Source organism: Lissotriton helveticus, chromosome 8 (genome assembly GCF_964261635.1).
Source record: "Lissotriton helveticus chromosome 8, aLisHel1.1, whole genome shotgun sequence".
NCBI classification, from domain to species: domain Eukaryota; kingdom Metazoa; phylum Chordata; class Amphibia; order Caudata; family Salamandridae; genus Lissotriton; species Lissotriton helveticus.
Window position 1 is genome coordinate 792555645 of NC_136069.1, and position 15382 is coordinate 792571026.

Genomic DNA, 15382 nt, shown 5'->3' on the forward strand with positions numbered 1-15382 from the left:
ATCAGTTCATGTTGATTGTGAACAAACTGGTGTCACGCTTGTCTTTGTACCAGTCACTAGGATGCCAACTACATTGGTACCTAAGGTACTATCAGACTTCCTGTCCTCGAGAGATGCATGCCTCTGGGATGTCAGGAGACCTCGGAAACTGGCAAATGACATTAGCATGGGTCACTGTCCTTTGGTCTCTTAATGTACATGCCTACTTGGAACATAGGATTCCAGCATTTCTCGCGTCTGGTTGATTGTTCTGATCCATAATTACTATTCCATCACCAGGGCTTTTGACCCTCATGATGTCCCTGACCACCGGGTCGGAGTCAAGGAAGTGTCAGTCTCTGTTCAGAGACAAACGTCCATTTATGGCCTCTGTGGACCAATCTTCATGTCTATTAAGTCTGTTTTAATATCAGCTGAAAGCTTCATAATTGTGTTCTTGCCGCATGCGCAAAATACCAATTACTGGATTTTGGAATAAAAGAAACACTTTGAATCGTGTAGTGTTTTCTGGTGATGCAATACAAGGAACAAATTGAAGTAGATTAATGCATACTGCACCTCTTTTTTCTCCAAAGTATGCAAAAGGACATGTTGGACTTCAAACGCCCGCAGAAACAATGTGTTCTGGATCCATTTGAAAGCTACCACCCCTTTAACATGGGTCAGCCTTTATTGTTATTGCTCTGCAGTGATCAATCAAGTTATTTCACTCAAAGCCTATGTGCAAGTTATGTCTACACTTTGGGAGAGGTTGAGAAGAGGAGTTACAGCACCCCGCAGGAAAAAGTGATTTGGCACGGTGTTCTATGCATAAGGGAAGAACGGGCAAGAAGTAAAAATTAACCTAGAGATTTCTTGACATTACATTTTTGATTTATTCTTATTGTTTTTAATACAAAGATGTGAAAAAACAAAGAAACTTAGTTAAGGAAATCCAGATCAATCCATGTTTCAGAGACTGGGTCAGTAACATGGCTCTAATTTCAACGTATGCGAACAGGATGGGACTAGGAACTAGGACTGGGATGGGATTAGAATGGGAAAACTAGGGAGTAGGACAAGGGAAAACTAGGAAGCGGGCTGAACACATTTTAATTCATTTTGTTAATATGACAAACTATTAGTTGTACCTTTCCAGGAGTATCTTACTATATGAAATAAGTGGGTTTAATGTAATCTCCACATTTCTGTATACTTTTTCATAGAATTGGCCATTATTAATTGTTTAGCAGTAATCCCAGATAACTGTTATACAATTAATATTTAAGATAAGAGTTTCCTGCAGGTTCCAATATTTTGAATGAGATGTTATATATGTCAGTTTATCTCAAAATAACTGCAGAAAAACGAAAATATGACGTTCTGACATTTTTTAACTTTGATAACCTCGAGAAGGACTTGATTCATTAACATCACTACTCCTCTACTCCCGACTGTTGCTTGGGAACCCCTTGTCTAGGAGGTTGTTCAGGTTGTACCAGAAACAAAGTAAACTAGGTTCTCCAAGCCCTGCTTCCAATCCTAGCCCTGGTCTTAGCCTTTCAGTAGCAATTACGAGGTAGGCGAGGGACTAATGGTGAGACCTGGCAACATTTTGAGGTATTTCCAGTGAAAACGTGTCTTTTAATTTCTACTTCCACTGCCATTTTGATGAATCAACAATACGGGAGCCTGTGCTGGAGCATTCCTTATCAGCCAGGAAAGAAAGAACTTGCGTCAGGCAACATGTTGCAAGGATGCTATTAATGCCCCTTCTCCCAATGTATGCAAAAAATCTCTGATATTGGCGGTCCTCAGAGCAGGTTTAATTCCTATGCCCACCAAGCTGGAAATAGTTGAAGGGCGGTTGTGAATGGCATGCCCTTCTGTTTTTGTTTTAGAGTTACATTTTTTCCCCTTGATTTTCCAGGCGCAGCTTTCAAATTTTCTAGCAGAATCAATAAAATAAATTATTTACCTGATAATGTATAAATATTGCACATCTGGTACCGAACAGTCAGGAATGGGATTTCAGTATGTTGCAGTGTACCAAAGTAGACTGCTACAACCTACTTTTAAGAAGGGGAGGTGTACTTTTGGCGTTTACCTGCATGTTTTGGCAATGAGAGGATCAGTATGTGGCAACTAGCAAGTTGTCACGCAGGGGTTTAATTCCAATTTGATCCATAGAGAAGGGATTGCCCTAAAAATGCCTTAGAGGCGAGAGCTTATAAGGTTCCTTTTCACCCATCTATTCAGCTGCAATTCAGAATTAACATGCCAACATCTAGCAGTGCAGTGCTGGACTGCTGTGTAAATTACACTGGTGCTGTGACATTTGTATGACATTGTGGCAGAAAATACATCAAAACTCAATGCATAGGCCCTGCCTTTGGATGCTTTAGGTTCCATACCAATATGGGGGAGCAGAAACTTACTCTAAGGTGCCACAACTGTTTGGCCTCCTTTTTCTGTGCTTTGGCCCTGAGCAGGTCTCCTGTGATGCTTTCTTTGTCAGTGGTGACAGGATAATGCTGGCCTCCAAATCAGCTCTGCCTGTTTCAAGGAGGGCAATAGCCTGGAGGGGTTGCAATTAACTTCTTCTTTAGTGAATGCATCTACTGGACATGAAGAAAATGCCAGACTTGTATTTCTTCTAGAGATTTGGTGCCTCCCTACCATTATACGTATATATTATTAAATGCACTCAAAGTGGTGTGGGGAGAATATAGGGTGCCAAAGGGACAGGCATAAGTACTAGATGACTGTCTTCTAGGTGGGCTGCCACCAATCCAAGCAGTACATCTAATATCTAGTTAGTAATACTGTGCTAAATATGAAGACAGGCAAAGGTTTGTTGGACTGAGAATGCGTCCAGCTGGCTCCTTCTAGCATTGTGCGAGTTAAGTTAGCATTTGCTGCACCATTTTGTATTTCAGACGCCATTTTGAACAATGATCGAAACTAACCCCTGTCTCCTTCTGTGTCTGCCTCACCGAAAAGCAGCTGCCAACAGTCCTCCATACGTGCATTTATTCAAGGCTGAGCTTGCTGTGCTAATGAATAGAATGTTTTCTACTTGCATACCTTTCTGACTAGATAGGCTTGCTCCCACTGCTCAGAGTGGTGAGAGCAGGCAGAGTAACCTTGAATACAAGATAATGTGTGCCCGGTCCCAGGATTGTAACTCATCTTTCTGCGTTTTCTTTATTCATTAGTTCCCAACTGGAAAAACTCAAGCTGGGTGGGACTTTACAGGGACTGGGAATGTACTTTATGCGTTGCTATGTTGTCCAGAGTCAGTCCCTCGGCAGCTATCTCAGGAGGCTGGTCAGACCGGACTCTGCTTGAGTGAATACTAATAAAATAACTTTGGTTTGTATTCTCTACTGTCTGGCCAACTCTTCATTCGTATGGAAGGCTGAGAAGTGGTCGTAAGTGACCCGGGTGGTCCTAATTGGGTCACTTCCTCCAGTTATCTGGCACAACATGGGAAGTAATGGCAGAAATGGCTGGGTGGTATGGATGTAGCTGTGATTCTCAATGGGTGGATGTATCTTCCATTTTAAATTTGGTGCCACCAAGAATGTCTGATGGAATGAAGTGTTTGTGGTGAGCTTATAGCACAACCACTGCTAAGTTCACTAGCTTCTGGGCATTATTAAAGCAGACCTCGTTGTATCAAACCAAGCATTTTGTAGGCAACAGAGGACTCTAAAACTCCTACACAGATTGAGTGCACCACAACAGATTTCCTGGTGCCCACTATTCCAGTAAGATATTGGGTAGGTTATAAAAATGGTGTGCTGTGGAAATTCTGGCCATCTAATAGCTGTACTCAGAATGCGGCATTCCAAAATGAAAAATGGGAGTTGATCATTGGCATGGCGAGAATGACTCTACCCAATGCCTTCTTTAGAAAGGCAGGTTCATCCTATCATGAATGGTTGCTCTTTGTTGCTGAAACTGTACAGATGCCGAGGCAGCGCCTCGACTAGAATAAAGGATTTCAACTTAATTAATGATCCAGTGTACTTTTTAACACTGGCGACGAGCTGTTGAGGAGCATACTAACCCACGCACGGCAAATATTTTTTTTCTTTGCCGAAAATTAATTTCTAAGGATTCGACTCTTCAATTAATATCTGGGAGATGCGCAATGAAATCTCGACCGTTCTACAACAAATGTGAGAGAAGCTCTTCAAGGGAGTACTGGCAAGCCATTTAGTTGTTATTTCTTTCTTTTTTATTTTTTTCTGATCTTACCGTCAACTACTTATCCTCGCGCTGCCACTTTGCTTGCTCGAGCCCTACACTATGATGTGTGGTCAAGAGCAACTGTTTGGTGTAGAATTAAGTGTCCTGGTACAAAGCTGTGATTCTTTTACCATCAAATCAGCCAATGTAGGTAGTGCCTTGGTTCCAATTGGGTTGAAACAGCAATAGTTCGCTTTTCAGCCATTTCATGCACGAATTTAAATCATGATGGGTATCACAGTTGGATGCTGCAAGTGTTAAGACTTTTCTTAAGATCGGAATTACCTTAGGAACAGTGTTTGGCTGCAGCACAACATGTCCAATTTATCCTAGACATGGTCCAAAATGATGCAAGATTTATGAGTCTGTGCAAACAATGCTTTCTCAGCTCAGGGCCAGCATTTAGCATGGGTGAGCTAGACCAATGTGAGGGGCGCAGGAGCAGCTTGCAGCAGTCTCCTTCCAACCTGGCTCTAAGTAAAAGTGCAGTAAACAGTGTGTCTGTTTATCTCCTTCGTCTTGTCCCCCCACCCCATCACCTCCCTCCTACACCTCCCATTTTCCTAATACACTGGCAGTTAAAAATTACAAGTGGGATGCAGCACCAACTTTTGTTTTGCCCACAGCGCTACTTGAACAAATGGAACGTCTGTCTCAGCTGATTGCAAATCAGTCATAAAATCACTGCACGACATGCCCAGCTCTTTGCGTTTCCAAAGTTTTGGGCGTGCCACTAAAAATTGTTGTACTGTCATGTGAAAGTCTCTCTTCAAATATACAGATGATGACATTTCGGGCAGAAATTTAGTGGAGGCTTGTTCTTAGCAGATCAGCAGAAACACAGCAAATATTTTTGCAGGTTTGGTGTCATTCTATAAGGATGTATTTCATGACAACGCGGGCTTTACCCCGCGCTGCCATTACGACGCATCCATTACAACGCAAGTCGTTACAACGACTTGCGCTGTAGGCGCTGCATTGTGGAATAGTTTTATTTTCTATTCCAACTCCAGTCCATGTAACAGTAGGGAAGGTGTTGGAATAGAAAATAAAACTATTCCTTTACCAAGAGCACCCTCCAGCGCAAGTCGTTGTAACGACTTGCGTTGTGATGGCAGCGTTGTAATGGCAGCGTGGGGTAAAGCCCGCGTTGTCATGGCTGTCTCCCTTCTATATGACCTGACAAACCTACAGAGTCAAAGTTCAAAACCACTCATCGTGGATTCATAGTGACTCTCCCAACAGGGAAAGTCGAAAAATTCAGTTTGGTAAACATGTTTTTCTGAACCCAACCACAACAAGGCAGAATGATGCACAGTTTGTATTTGGAGAATGGGAGCATGCTGCAAAATGTGGTCCACTGATAAATATCCACTACAAATGTTTTCATTCATATTAACAAAGCAAAAGGCTATGAGGCACTATAGCTCCTGTATGTGGTGAACCCACTCCCTGCATCAGAAATTAGTGGTTTTAAGAGATGAAATGATACACTTGAAGGGACGTCAAGGTAGAATTCATTTGTGGTGTAAACCTGAGACAGATCAAGAGAGCGAAAGCAAGCGGTACACAGAGTAGTCTTATGGATGTCTGAGAATGCACTTGGGTCAATTCCATTAAAAATGAAATATTGATGATGGGGGGTTCTCTTGAAATGTAGTTCACAACTTGGTGGCTCACCAGTTAGGGAGCCTAGTTTCCTTGGCTAGAAATCTTGGGAGTCATAACAGATAACACAATATTTCTCGATTTACATGTCAATAAAGTTATATCATACATGCCATTAGACCAAATTCAGGCAGGAGACTTGATTTTCGAAGCAAAACATGTATTTATTTCTGCTGTCTCCCATGTGAAATTGCCTCTGCGGCAATAGATTTCATGGGGCAAAATCCATTCCTCCAACTTTTGTTTCATAATCTCCCACCTTTTTAGACTAAAATGTTGGCATCTATGCTATATATTCATGCTTTTCCACATTAACCCCTCCCCTGCTGGTGACGGAACCACTCAGTCATCAGCTGCGGTCGCGCTGTGCTAATGACGGAGCGGTTCCGTCACGGCCCGCTCGGCACGCCTGCGCGGCGCGGATTCCGCGCCTGCGCTGAGCGTTCCATTGAGCGTTGCGGGGCTGTGACGGAACCGCTCCGTCATGAGCACAGCGCAACCGCGGCTGGTGACGGAGCGGTTCCGTCACCAGCATGCGCCTGCCGCGCGCCCGCCCCGCCCCCTTAGCACTGCGGCGGAATAGCCGCCGCAGTGAAGGGGTTAAGCTGCTTTCAAAGATCCGTCCCGTCCTACCGGTAAACTGCTGGAAAACAGAAGTCTAAGCTATTCTCTCAGCTCGACTAATGTTTTATATCTGGGCACCGGAAATATATAGCCAACCGCAAATGAATAAAAAGTCTGACCACTCAGATTATGTGGTTTCTCCTCAGACGAGCTCAAGCTACTTCTGCTATGAATGAGCATTAGCTCACCTTTAATAAAATAATCTTATTTTAAAGCTTATGCACTGACTATCGTGCTTTTTATCAGAGGAGACCTGCATACCTTCAAGCAAAAAAATTATAGTTACTATATTCAGCCCAGATCTCTGTGCTCGTGTGGCTCAGATAGCTCTCATTACCAGTTTAAAAAAAGCCAGACTGGAGGCCTCTCTTTTGCCAACTGTGACTCAAGGGAACAGAATGCCAAGCCAACCGGACTCCGATCAGAATGTAATAATTTTGTCTTCAGGAAGAGGATGAAAACAGGCTCCAACCCAAATGTGGTAGCCCAGCTCTTGTTTTGTCCAGCTAGATCTGGTATACCTAGCACCAACACACAGACAGGTAACCGCACAACTTAGAAATGTATTAACTCATCATAACAGAGAGAAACTGAGCAAGAGGTAGACCGAGAGAGCTATATATCAAACCAGAGACAATATCTTTGTATTATAATTGCATTTATATAGCGCTCACTACACAAGATGATATGCTAAAGCGCTATACGGCAGGTAGTATGTTACTCAAGAAGCCAAGGTTAGTGGACATGTGTATGTACTATAAATAATCCTTGTTTCTCATCTTTCCCTATGATATACATTGTCAAGTTTGGCTGAATCAATCCATTTTGTAACAGTTTCTACATGAACTTGCTTCCCTTACACACAAAATCTATCCCATTATAGCCCTCAATATATTGTTTTCAGACCCCTTTGTTCCAACATTGGCGGCTGGTTTGATCCAAATACCGTCACGCATTCATATAAATCGTCTGTACAGGCTGAGTTCAAACTCAAACAGTAGTGTAGCAAAGATACTTTGGGTCGTAATTAAGGCTCTCTGTTTTCCGTTTTTACTGATTTTTACAGATAAAGACAGACAGAAAAACATGTATTTTCTTGTCTGTATTTATTTTTAGATGTGGATAAAAATGGAAATTGGGTGCTTTTGGAGTGATTCTAAATACACTTTGCCATGACTGCCAGTCCAATAGCTGTGTGGATTGATAGGTAAGGGGGTTGAAAAAAAAGGAATTTTAGTAAAGAGGCTTAAACAGCAGTAGATATGCACAAGGCGGATACTGAAATGTGCATATTTTCATAGAAGTGCATTGATTTATCTTCTGCGGGTGTTCAATATCACTGAAACCTGGCAGGCATTAAAGCATGACTGCATGTTTATTGGTTAAATAAATGCGGAAATGTACCAGTGTCAGCTTTATTTCTTTCACAAAACCCATAATAAATATGGATAAATACAGATAAAGTTGACAAAAAATAAATATGGATAAATACAGACGGACAGGTCAAAAAAATAAATACCATAAAACCGGGAGCCTAGTCGTAATCCAACCAAGGCAGATGGCCCACCCTTTCTTTCCACTGAATAGTAATAGGCAGCACTAAATGGGGAGCAGTGGGTCTCCATCATCCCTGGGCCCTGGTGCTACTGCATCTGCTGCAATAGTGATAGACACACCCCCTACAATCAAAGCAGCTAAAAGGTCCCCAAGATATGGGAGGCTTCTTTCCCAGTGCTGGTTTTTAGTATACAAAACAGTCAAATCGCTGAAGGGAGAATCGCACAGTACAGATAGCTACTTTTCCCTAAGCGAATATCCCAATACAAATGGTGGATAGTGGTATAGTTTAATCAGAAATCCCCAGAGGGAGCATGTTCATGATAGTCCCTGTGATTTGTCCCATTTGTTGGAGCTGGAGCCCGAGATTTCAGGACGCAAAAAGCGCTTCACCCCAAGACCTTCACTGTGGCTCTTAAACTAACAATAATTTCAGATCAATTTTTTAATAAGATTCGCCTTTTCTTATTTCTCATGGCCCTCACTCATTGAATTCAGCGTAGAGGGATTTCTGATGGGTGGAAACAAATAAAATGTAGGCGCCGTACAAGAGGTGTCATCACCATAGGGGCAGGATGCAGTAGCTACGAATGTCTGAGGAGAAATGGGATATTTCTGGAAATTCCATTTAGAGGCTATGGTAGTACTGGAGCAACAGCAGAAGGGCAACACCAGACCTGCTCAGGACTACTTTACCTCGTCATTAAAACTTTGTTTTCTTCTGCATCAGAAAAGGTCAGTTGTGCAATTTTCATGTTTCTATATATTTAATTAATACTGCTAATGTTTCCTTACACTTTAACTTCCCTTTAAGCACATTGCTCCACAGTACTGCAGAATGGGGCTTTGGGGGGCAGCCGACCATGGGGAGGTCTGCTCCCTAGGAGGTTTGGGGAAGTGGAGAAGTCCAGCGACTGCTTGCAGTTTTGTGCTAGGTTTGGGCTGTAACAATAGCCCAAAGTATAATACTAGCCATTTTATCTGCCAGCCACCATTTTCTCTGTAGGTGACCCGATGGATGGCAGTAGGAGAAGTGTGGTATTTTGTATTGTGGAGCCCCCTTTATAGTGTGTAGTGTGTAGCATGTCAGAGGAGAAAGTGATGCAAACCTTACGCCTCTTGGAGGAGGTAGGGCGCTTGGACCTGCTGGCGACAGGTGCGGAAGGAAGAGGTAGCCTACCGCTATGGCAGGCGTCGGACAGGGTCATGGCTGCAGTGCTAGTCTGTTCACCACCACGCTGGGCAGTGATGCTCCAGCAAGTTAGGCAGAATCAGGTGAGCGAGCAGGGCCACCCAAGTGCATGGCCCAAGAATGAGCCTGGGAGATCTGAGCCGGAGGAATGCATGTTGCATCAAAGGCAGATGAAGGCCCCTCTGCACGAGGTGGCGGAGAAGGGCAGAAGGAGCATGCGCGGCATCGGTAAGGGGGCAGGGGAACAGCAGTGACTGGCCACGTAGGACGCGGCACACTGAAGAGAGCAGCAACAATAAGAGGCTGTGAGGGGGCAGCGGCTGGCCCATTTGTGAGGAGTGACCTTGGAGGCTGGAAGGAGGCAGGAAGCCAGGCCTGAAAGAGAAGCCAAGCAGAGAGGCAAAGGCACCCGCATTGGAGAGTGGGGAGGAGTCATAAGAGCATGTGAGGTAACACAGGCAGGATCAGGTCGAGAACGAGATGGGGGGATGCTGGAATAGGGGGGATGCTGGAATAGGGATTCCCTGGAAAGCGGGGGGTGGCTACAGAGAGGGTCCCTGCGGAGTAAGGGCACTGTGGGAAGACAAGGCCCATTGGAGGGAGACAAGCCGGACACTGAGCAACAGGGAGAAGGAGAGAGCGGGCAATGGGGCAAAATGTAGCAGAGCAGGCAGCTCCCATGGGCCCTGCTTCAGCGATGGTAGCAGCGCTCATGGAATGGAGTAAGGGTGAAGAGGGCAAAGGGGAGGGAGGGAGTCCAAGGAAAAACAACCAGATTGGGGAGAAGCAGGTCAGCCGAAAATGAGGGGAAAGTGTACACTAGAGCAGGCCAGGGCGAGGGTGAGTAAGTGAAGGCAGGGTTACAGGGTGTAGGAAGAGGGGCCCAGGAGGTGCGGACAAGTAGCCTGGCTGGGACGCAGGGTGCAGAGTGGGGCATGTAGGCATGGCAAGGTGTGGGGCAGAGTATATTGTTTTGGGGGTATACCGGACTACGCAAGAGTTAGTTGCCAGCACACCAGGCCTCTTCCCTTTTTTGAAGGTGGGGCAATAGGAAAAGACAGTGGGACTCTGGAGAGCTCAGTGCAGCTCCATTACCTGAGGAGAAGTGAAGGCAGGGCCCGGTGCGACCAGCAGGCTGACGTTGTTGGACAGAACAACCACTGACCAAAGAAGGTCCAGGGTGGCCTCATCAGTGCAACCAGTGGGAGGGTTTGGTGTAACCTCAGGTGACACGAAGCACGAAATGACTAGCTGGTGGCAACAAGGGGCTGATCAGGTTGGGAGGGGGAATCTAGTCAGGCTGTGCATGGGGTTTTTCAGGGTACAGGCACTGGTCGGTAACAGCACGGAGGACAAGGCGTGCTGAAGAGGAGGGGACAGCAGGTGCGGTGTCAGGCTCTGGAGCAGGCACTGACTTTAGCGCCAGGTAAGGACACGAATGATGGGGCAAACACCTACTGGGTGGTATGGATTCAAGGGAGATGCTGGAGAGCGGTCAGACCAAGCTGAGGAAGGGCCTGTACATTAAAGACATGGGGGTAGACACGAAGGAGCACAGCACAGGGTCAAAAGGGGAGACGGCAGCCGGACAGGAGACAGTAAACAAGGCATTAATGCACCTGAGGAGAGAGTAAAAGGGGCTCTGGGGGCAGCGTGCAAAGCGGTAGACAAGAGAGTGGGCGGGAAAAGGGGCGGAAGAGAAGACAGCTGGCCCAGGCAACAAAGAACTGAAGTTCAAAAAGCTACCATATATGGGGGTGTTCAAGCCTTTAGGCATGCACCTAATGTTAGCTGCCAAAGAAAAGATCTGCAAGGGGGAGTATGTTGAGATGCGCAAACTCTTGCACAGTGTAACTGCAACAAATGAAGGACGGAATGCAGAATAATTTAAATATTCTCCCCAGTCAAGAGATCTGGGATAAATCCATGGTTCTTTTGCCCACTACGCCACCATGCTACCGAAGTTTAGACCCAGCCATATGCAAATCAGTCTTGCCCTGTAGCTCATAGGAACAGTCCAGACCGAACTGCCAAGCCAGGTCCTCCCTGGACCGGAAATAAGTATCCTGGGACCGGTTACTGGGTATTACCCTTCATCAGACAGGCTAGCTTGAATCCAGTGGCACAGAGAGCAAGGGGCCCACGTCTGGACATACCCATCCCACTTAGGGTGAAAAGTGCTAGGCAAACAAATGATGGATAGGATGCTGGGTAAATCATACATTCACCCCCAGTCAAGAGATCTGGGTTAAATCCATCTTTCTTTTGTTCACCATGCCACCCCAATTTAGACCCAGCCATATGCATATAAGTCTTAACCCTGAGCCTCATGGGAACAATCCAGACCGAACTGTCAAGCCAGGTCCTCCCTGGACCAGAAACAAGTATCCTGGGACCGGTTTCGGGGTATGTCACCCTTCAGCAGCCAGGCTAGGTTGAATCCAGTGGCACAGTGAGCAAGGGACCCACGTCTGGGCATACCCATCCCACTTAGGGCGAAAAGTGTACCTGCAACAGATGATGGACGGAATGCTGAATGATTCAAACATTCTCCCCCAGTCAAGAGAACTGGGTTAAATCCATTGTTGTTTTGCCCACTACACCACCCCAGTTTGGACCCAGCCATATGCAAATCAGTCTTGACCTTGTGCCTCATGGGAACAGTCCAGACTGAACTGCCAAGCCAGGCTCTGCAATCTGTCCATCAATTGTTCTTTTTGCATTTGTCACCCAGAGTGGGACAGGTATGGCCAGGCGTGGGTCCTGAGCTCTCCATGCCACTGGAATCAAGCTATCCTGGCTGATGAGGGGTGAAACCCCGAAACCGGTACTAGGATACTTGTTTCCAGTCCAAGGAGGACCTGGCCTGGCAGTTCAGGCTGGACTGTTCCCATTGGGCGCAGGGTCAAGACTGATTTGCATATGGACAGTAGGCAACAGAGAATGCTTTAGTTGGTGGTAGGGCCGTTGGTTGTGTCTACAAGGTGGACATATGGTCAAGCTTGGAAAGAATTCTTTACAGCGGGGCACAGATGAGGCTGGAGGGGTGGGCCAAGAGAGAGAGGATGTAGTACAATTCATCTGGTCAATGATTGAGAAAAATCTGTCAAGGGTCGAGATATAAGGGAAACTGGCGGCATAGCGTTCATGGGGAAATTATTTTGGGGTTATGTTCCATCGACTGGAGAACTGGGGAGGAGGATGCTGGAAGGTTGGGCCAGGGAGGCCAGATGCAATAGGCTGTAGAGGAGGCCATTGACTTGGTGTACATTTTGTGAGGTCATCCCTAGTTAGCCCACGGCATGTCACGGGGATGACAAAGCTGTTTTGTTTACTATTCTGATGAGTTGGATGTACTTTAGAGCGTTTCAGGCGTCGGAGCTGCAGGACTGGAAAATACCTTGGGAAGAAGTGAGGCTGTATGTGGCAGGACTCCAGGTGTGGTAATACAGGTCAAAGATGGACAAGAGGGGCAAGGGTAGGATGGTGTTGCTGCAGAATTATCCAGTAGAAAGGTTTTACCCTGTTAGGGGGTGTGGTGTCACTCTGTGGATTCGGACCAGATTTGTGATGGGGAGAGTTTTACAATATGCTGATGGTAAGCCGGTGATGGCATTCCAGCTGTCAGTCATTTGGCGTCTGGGGCTATCACATTCAGGGTTTGACACAAGAGGTTATGGGACACATTCATTCTGCGTAGGGATGCCAATAGATGCAGGTAGGAGAAGCTGGAATTGGAAGACCATAATGGGGCTGGGTAGATGGTCCTCTGAATGTTTCGGATGACATGTTCGGGTGGGAGAGCGGGGCTGTTGAGCCATTACCATAGTCTCAATTGTGGTTACAGTGTTTCAAGTTTGGTGCACGGCCTGGAGGCCGCAGGACTGTTCATATCAATTGTTGGTCATTCATTCGTAAAATGAGTGGAAAGGCAAGTGAGTCAGAGAAGACATGGAGCAAATTTGGATTTCAATTCCAGCCTGTTTCAAATGTGATGGCATGGCAAGAGGGGCATGCACTGGTGGGAGCTGTTGGAATGTTTAAACAAAATGTTAGTGGCAGGAAAGTGTCCAGAAGTTTTAGTGCTGCATGTAGACGAGAACAACTTGGCAGTGGAGAAAGGGTTAGCACTGATGCGATCCATAAAAGAGTATTTAAGAGGAATTCAGCGTCAGTCGCCAGGGTGTTATGTTCTGTGGGCAGAGTTTATACCCAGGAGGAATTGGGGAGGGGCATTAAGCTGGCAGCAATATATAAGGCTAAACAGAAAATTAACAAGGAGAAGCTTGCCTTTTGAAAGGTTTTTGGAATTGGTAGGATTGAGCATGCAGACAGGAGGTACAACATTGTTGAGTTTTGTTTGGGGGGAGGGGTGGAGTCCACTTGTCAAATAATGGTATGGAGTTATATCTTTTGCAATTGAGAGAGGTGTTAGCTACTACGTTGAATATTAGTCAGTGAGTGGTGGGGGAGAGCAGAAGAATTCTAGCTAGGGTCTTTTTCTGGGGTGCGGTTGGCCAAGAAGTTGGCATGGGTTAGCACATTTTATTGTTGAACACAGCAGAAAGCCAGGCTGAAAGGGAATGGGTAGGCAAGCGTATGCCTGAATGAGGCAGGAAATTAACGGTTCATTAGGAAATTAAGTTAGAGGTTAATAGATACAGTAAACCTGGATGGGAGGTTGAAGGTCTCAATTGCAGAAGATCAGCTCAGGAGGAAGTAGAGACTTGCAAAATTAAGTTTTGTTGGGGGGAAGGTAGTTAAGCATATTTTTGTATAGTGAGGTTTTAGTTTTGCAAAGCAAAAGGCCCAGGGTTTATATGTGATATGCACCGAATTTAATAAAGCAGCATTTTTCACGCAAAACCAGATTAAGTGATCTGTGCTTTGCCCCTCTTCACCAAGAACATTTTTTTAGGTACAGTTTCTTTCTAGTCACAGATATTCAGACACTGGGGTCCAAGAGAAAACAATAACATTATTTCCTCTGCCTGATCTAGCAGATGTTTCTGAGAACATTAAACTACCATTCATTTCACAATGGCAAATAGATAATGTTACTTACCCAGTAAGCATCTGTTCTTGGCATGTAGAGCTGTAGATTCACATGCTTTGCATACTCCTGCCATCTAGTGTTGGGTCCAGATGTTTGCAAGTTATTTTTCTTCATAGTCTTTCCAGTCACAATGTAGGTGACTCCTCCTTTTGGTGATAGTGTGCATGGGCATTGACTCCATTATTAGATTGTTTTCCCACAGAGGGTGAGAATGAAGTTAGTAAGTAAAAAATAGAAATGTCCAGGTGAATGTATATAGAGTAAGAGAGAGAACTGTAACAGGTATAGGTACCCGGGGAGGTGGGTGGGCGCATGTGATTCTACAGCTCTATATGCCAGAACAGATGCTCACTGGGTAAGTTACATTATCCGTTCGAGGCATGTGAGCTGTAGATCACATGCTTTATATAGACTATAAAGCTGTATTCTCCCAAAGCGGTGGCTAACCTGTAGCTGTTGCAGTTATTTGAAAGAGTGTTCTAAGTACTGCCTGGCCCACATTAGCTTGTTGTCTCACTAATACATCTACACAATAGTGCTTGGTGAATCTATGCGGTGCAGACCATGTTGCAACCTTACAAATGTCAACTATGGGGATGTTTCCTAAGAAAGCCCCTATTCTATTTTGCGAATGGATGCTCTCTAGGGGGTATTGTTAAAGTTTTCTTTTCTTTTGCATAACATGTTTGAATGCATTTACCAATACATCTGGCAATACCGGACTTTGATATGGGAATGCCCTTGTGAGGTGGATAAAAAGTAACAAAAAGTTGTTTAATCTTACGAAATGACTTTGTTCTTGCTATGCAATATAAAAGGGCTCTTTGAACATCTGAGGTGTATAGAGCTTGTTCTGCCACTGAATCGGGATGAGGAAATAATACAGGTAACTCAAACTATTGATTGATGTGAAAGGCAGAAACTACTTTAGGAAGATGTTTGGGGTTAGTATGAAGAACCACTTTATCTCTGTGAAGTTGGAAAAAAAGGTTCTTCTATGGTTAGTGCCTGTAGTTCACCCACTCTCCTTAGTAAAGTAATTGCAATGA

General features: G+C 45.1%; 1 protein-coding gene across 3 annotated transcripts in view; it reads right to left on the bottom strand.

Moving 5' to 3' along the window:
• The window catches only part of LOC144772914 (CD99 antigen-like), a 253578-nt gene that overhangs the window by 119231 nt on the left and 118965 nt on the right, over window positions 1-15382 (bottom strand). The gene's annotated exons all lie outside the window — the stretch shown is intronic.